Source organism: Crassostrea angulata, chromosome 2 (assembly GCF_025612915.1).
Source record: "Crassostrea angulata isolate pt1a10 chromosome 2, ASM2561291v2, whole genome shotgun sequence".
NCBI lineage: Eukaryota > Metazoa > Mollusca > Bivalvia > Ostreida > Ostreidae > Magallana > Magallana angulata.
The window spans coordinates 53,408,704-53,414,018 of NC_069112.1; the positions used below are offsets into that span (position 1 = coordinate 53,408,704).

Consider the following 5,315-nt stretch of genomic DNA (forward strand, 5'->3'; position numbering starts at 1 on the left):
CATAAGATATACCCTTGAGAAGATGAAGTCTGGAGAACTTATAACCATGCAAAATGATATCTTCAAGGTATTCTGCTGGTTGACAGTTTTTTCTAGCAGTATTTAAATTAGCAATTAGTTTCATTTATTAAAACTCATTAAAATATATTAAAAGTAAATATCCGATATGGTACTCAAAAAAGATATTATAATGGCTTAGTTCGAATTCGAAGTTTAAACTGAATGGTAGGACAACAAAGTAGTGCCTTTAAGCAAAATGGATCCTATACTTGCAGAGTGTATATACATTTATTGGGATATTTTAGTTTAAAATGCTTGACACATGTGAGAAAAGAGGATTTGCAATTTCAAAAGCAAGTGTCAAAATTGACTTAGCATTTAATAAAAAGAATTGAAATTGTTTGATGTACACCCTTTCCAAAACTGTGACTTTTACTTTCATTTTCAGATTTTTTCAATACAGACGCATTTAGCCGGAAAACGAATCAGACTTCACACCATGAAATTTTAACAGGAAAGAGACAATTTAATGAGCTTTCATTCAAGAGGTCCCTCGTTGCTGAACAAAAATTAGGGCCGGAGCTATGAACCCAAACGTTAACATTACGGCCTATGGGAAATGCATTAGCTATACCCAGATAATACGTGTTTAGCTTTAAAATGTTTGGCCTGACGTCACCAGATGATTCAAAATTATATTAACTTTCAACAACTAATATTAACAATTCCATGCCAGTGTTTTTAAAAGCAATCTGAATTTGTCTCTTATCTAATCTAATGTTACCTTGCAATGTAACGAATCATAATCGTTAGATCTCTTTTTTTACAGGGAAACTTGGTGAAAGTAAATCTAAAAAAAGGTGCAATAATAAATTCCGTATTGTCAAGAAAAGTCGAAACACAGAAAATATATACCGCGGTTGCCTTAACCACGCAGTTATGAAGATTGAGGTTTTCGACGTTCCATACGAAGTTACTGTATTGATTTGGATTTATACATACGGCCTTCCTACTACTCAGAACGCATTTTAATTATTTTGATGCATCTTGTTAAGAATAATTTTAGATGGTTTGTATCTTTTCTAGTTTCGGTGTCATTCTAACATTAATTACTTAGCGTCTAATGTGTGTATTCAAGGATTAATATATGTTATTTTCATTCACAGATAAGAGTTATCAAAGACTGGAATTCTTATTATTACATGTTCTGCTGTATGCAATTAACGTTTATGGATTAGGTGGGTTTTATTCATTATGATACAAAATTGATCTTTTCAGCTTACATGTAATATGGAAGATTTTTATTTTTTTTTAAACCAGCTTCTACATACCTGAGTTGAATTTTACAAATCTTTCAGATAATTATCATTTTAAAGATAATCTCAGCCGGCAAATATTAATTATATAACATGCACTAAGTAGTAATTTGTTCATGTGCAAAAGGTATAAATTATCAAAACGGAAAATCTAGCACTAGGCAAACCTACTTGGCAGCAGTATCCTTGGCCTGATTTAAACAAGGATTATTGCTCCGCCAATGCGGTTGACGGTAAATATGACAATTGGGCAGCCTTTAGAGGTCTATGCACGATCTCAGCTGACGGAAAGTACACAGCAGAATTGAGAATAGATCTAGGCAGGGTGGTCAGAATCTCTTATATCAATATCTTTTACAGGAGAGAGAACTTGGGTAAGAATGGAATGAATAATGAAAGCCGCCACACAAGTTTCATGAACGACTAATGAAAAAAAGAAGAAAAAAGATTTGCATTATACTGATGCATGTAGCAACTAGCTTAATATTTAGCGAGACACTTCAAACACAATATATGCATTTTTTCATAGTTTCCAAGTATATTACCTTTTATTGAGTGATACTGCTGATTTCTGAATTATTTGCATAATATATTCTTTTTTAACCGATTTTCATAATAAACATACATTATTTACTGAATTGTTAATATTCAATTAATATAAGTACAGGATACTTAACACAATCCAGATATTTAGACTCTCACTTCTGCTAATTGTCAACGTTTATCTAAAAATACGATGTTTATAGGATTCTAAATGGGTTTTCTTTTCGCAATAATGATATCTAGTTTAATCCTTTCATCGAGACTCCGATCTACATTTTTTGTTATAATGTGGTATATTACAATTTTTTTTTTTAAGTTTTCTTATCTCTAACTTAGTAAAAACATTACAATAATGATACATGTACCCCTTTTAATCCATTATTTTTTGCTCCGATCCGCGATTTTTTATTTAAATAGCTTCAACGTGGTATATCTCATACATTTTGACGTAATTAAGTAATAATATATACATCAACTATATAAAAAGTAATATGTAGTATCTAAAAATGTAAAAGTTTAATAGATATACATTTTTGAATATAGATCCATGGTCATTTGCCAATCAGAAGTCAGGATTTTTCCTTTTTATTTCTAACAAAACTTCAAAAGAGGACGGCCATCTTTGTTTCAACGATATACAGACTATTATAAGCAGGGGATTATTGTACCAGAGAATCAACTCTCTGTTTTTGGACGATGCGTTATTTACTACAATGAGCGGAAACCGAATGTTACATACCCTAGCTACTATTTAAAGTATGCATACAATGAACTTTGTGAAGTTGAGGTATACGGTTAGTACATTTCTAATGTTTGACAGCTTGACATGAAGATTTTCTAAGTACCTAAATCAGAAATGCGTTTCTGATTTCATGTAATCAGGTGGCCGATAGACATGTAGGCCTCTTGCTAACTTTTCATTCGAACGTTTTATAAGACAAAGCTAACGTCATTTCATCAAAGTTATTATTTTAATGAAAATCAAAATGTATGTTTAATTATTCCTACACTTAAAAGTCAAATTGAACGTATTTCAAGCAGTCCAATGCTCTGTATTTATACTAATTATCAATAAGACAAAGAAATGAGAAACATACATACATGTATCCTGAAAACATAAATACTGTTTCGTTAACATAGTTTCAACAGAAGAGTTACAATACAAATATATGTTTAAGATAGCAGTGTATGTGCCTGCATACATAATTATCTACATGTATATCAATGTGCATTTATTTGACGCTTAAATTTAAATACGATGTGATGGATAATATGAAGAAGATTGTTTGCACGTATGTCCTACAAATTGTAAGGGAAGAATCTGTGACCCTAACAGAGGTCAGTGTTTCAATTGCATTCCAGGATATCAAGATCAAAAATATTTTCATTAAAACAAAACAGTGCAAACATTCAATAAGAAATCGAATCAAAATTTCTAGAGAGGTGTTTCTCATTTCTCTCACAAAACATGTTGTTTCTTATTTTGAAAATATTTGCCAAATACGATATCTTTCAGACAAAAAAGAACTACATATATCAAGGAAGCAATGCATTCTTTGAATTTGAAGGTTTTTTGGGTTTTTGGGGGTTTTTTTGTTGTTGTTTTTTACCATGCCTCGATATTGCTTACTGTACGCGTAGCTCTTATAAGTATGTACGGGTAAGTCTGATTTGAAGATGAACATCTGTATGCATAGCTTCGAACATTACAACGAGCTAAAATACTTCTGTTGACTGAAATTACGTTTTGTACGACTCGTTTTTTTTAAAGGTTAAAAAACTTATTAAGAAAAAAAAATCGGACATAAATGTGTATAAAAAAACACAATGCCCATTAACTTGTAAAATTTTATTTTCCACGCTTGCGCGGGATGTAACCTAGTTATTTTTATATAAGGTTTTGATATCAATTGCATATATTGTAAATATATTATATATAAAGTTTCTCGTTGCACTTGTCAATATAAATACTTAAATCCAAATACTTGTACTAGAACTCAACTTTTAAATATCATTAATTAATCCAAAACTTATTTAGTTGTTTTCAAAATTGCAATCGTGTGCATATGACAGCTGTGTAAAAGAATGTGCAAGGTGGATTAAAAAACTACTAATTACAAAAAACTGCAGCAAAAATATTTGTTTTTCATCATTGAAATTTTTTGAATTGATGAGTCCATTCATACAATGGTCATTCTATTGAATTAACTTACCATTACAAACCAATGCTTAATCATAGAACTACGCGTACAGTAAAATTATAAATTTATGTTTAAAATTGCGTTACGCGTACACTATGAAATATTGAAACTCATGATATTCTGAGGAATTTTTCTATTTTTATTTGCAATGATATCAAACTCCAGGTCAGATAGTTCTCTTAAAGTATATATTTACCTCTACATGTCCCCTATTTAGTCGTAATATATAAATGATTGTACTTCGTACAAAATAATCATTTCAATTTTGCAATGTAACCTAATTTATTCTATGTCAAAAAGTTCATTAAAAATCATGTTGCAAAAGCAATACAACTATTTATACTTGTTTATACTTGTGCCAGTTTATTACCATTACGTATTGAATTGTTAAGGAAGTTTTTTTTACATCCATTTATCAATTCATTTCATTAAAATCTACGACTGTTCGCAAAGCTACCTCTTCTATTTGTTAAACTGCTTCGACAAAAACGCTGCCCATAACTGTACACTTTCGTTCCTACAGTGTGCATGTGGTATATTTGTTTTTATAGAGGAATCGTAGAATCAGTGGATCGGTTTATAAAGTTTCTTCCGTGATTTTAACTTAAAGTTTTTGACTTAATCTTTTTAAGAAACTTTAAACGTTTAGATAAAGTTCCTTCCATGATCTTGTTTTAAGGTTTTTGACTCCATCTTTATCAGACATTTTAAATCTAGATATTTAGATAGAGTTTCTTCCGTGATCTTGTCTTAAAATGTTCGAGTTCATCTTTATCAAACAATTTAAACATATAGATATAGTTTCTTCCGTGATCTTGTCTAAAAAGTTTTGACTTCATCTTTATCAGACAATTTAAACATATTGATGTAGTTTCTTCTGTGATCTTGTCTTAAAAGTTTTGACTTCATCTTTATCGGACATTTTAAATATTTTGTTCAGACATTATTTATTTGAAGAAAATAAGAAGAAGAAGAAGAAGAAGAAGAAGAAGAAGAAGAAGAAGAAGAGAGAGAGAGAGAGAGAGAGAGAGAGAGAGAGAGATTTATTTCATTTGTATTTCACTAATATGTTATCGTTTAAAGTAATGCACATTGTATTAGAATCTAACAAAACATTTCCAAACCACGTACTACATCTGTCAATCAAATCAGCCCACGAGCTGCATCGCGTGCTCTTTTCGTGATAAAGTGCGAAGAAAATAGAAATATGTCTGACAATAAATATTTTAGAGTGTGTTTAATGTATAATATGATT

At 30.4% G+C, this 5,315-nt stretch overlaps 1 pseudogene; it reads left to right on the top strand.

Annotated features, from left to right (window-relative positions):
* The first annotated feature begins 1,467 nt into the window (after positions 1-1,467).
* LOC128174490 (uncharacterized) lies at positions 1,468-3,250 on the top strand (annotated as a pseudogene).
* The last annotated feature ends 2,065 nt before the right edge of the window (positions 3,251-5,315 follow it).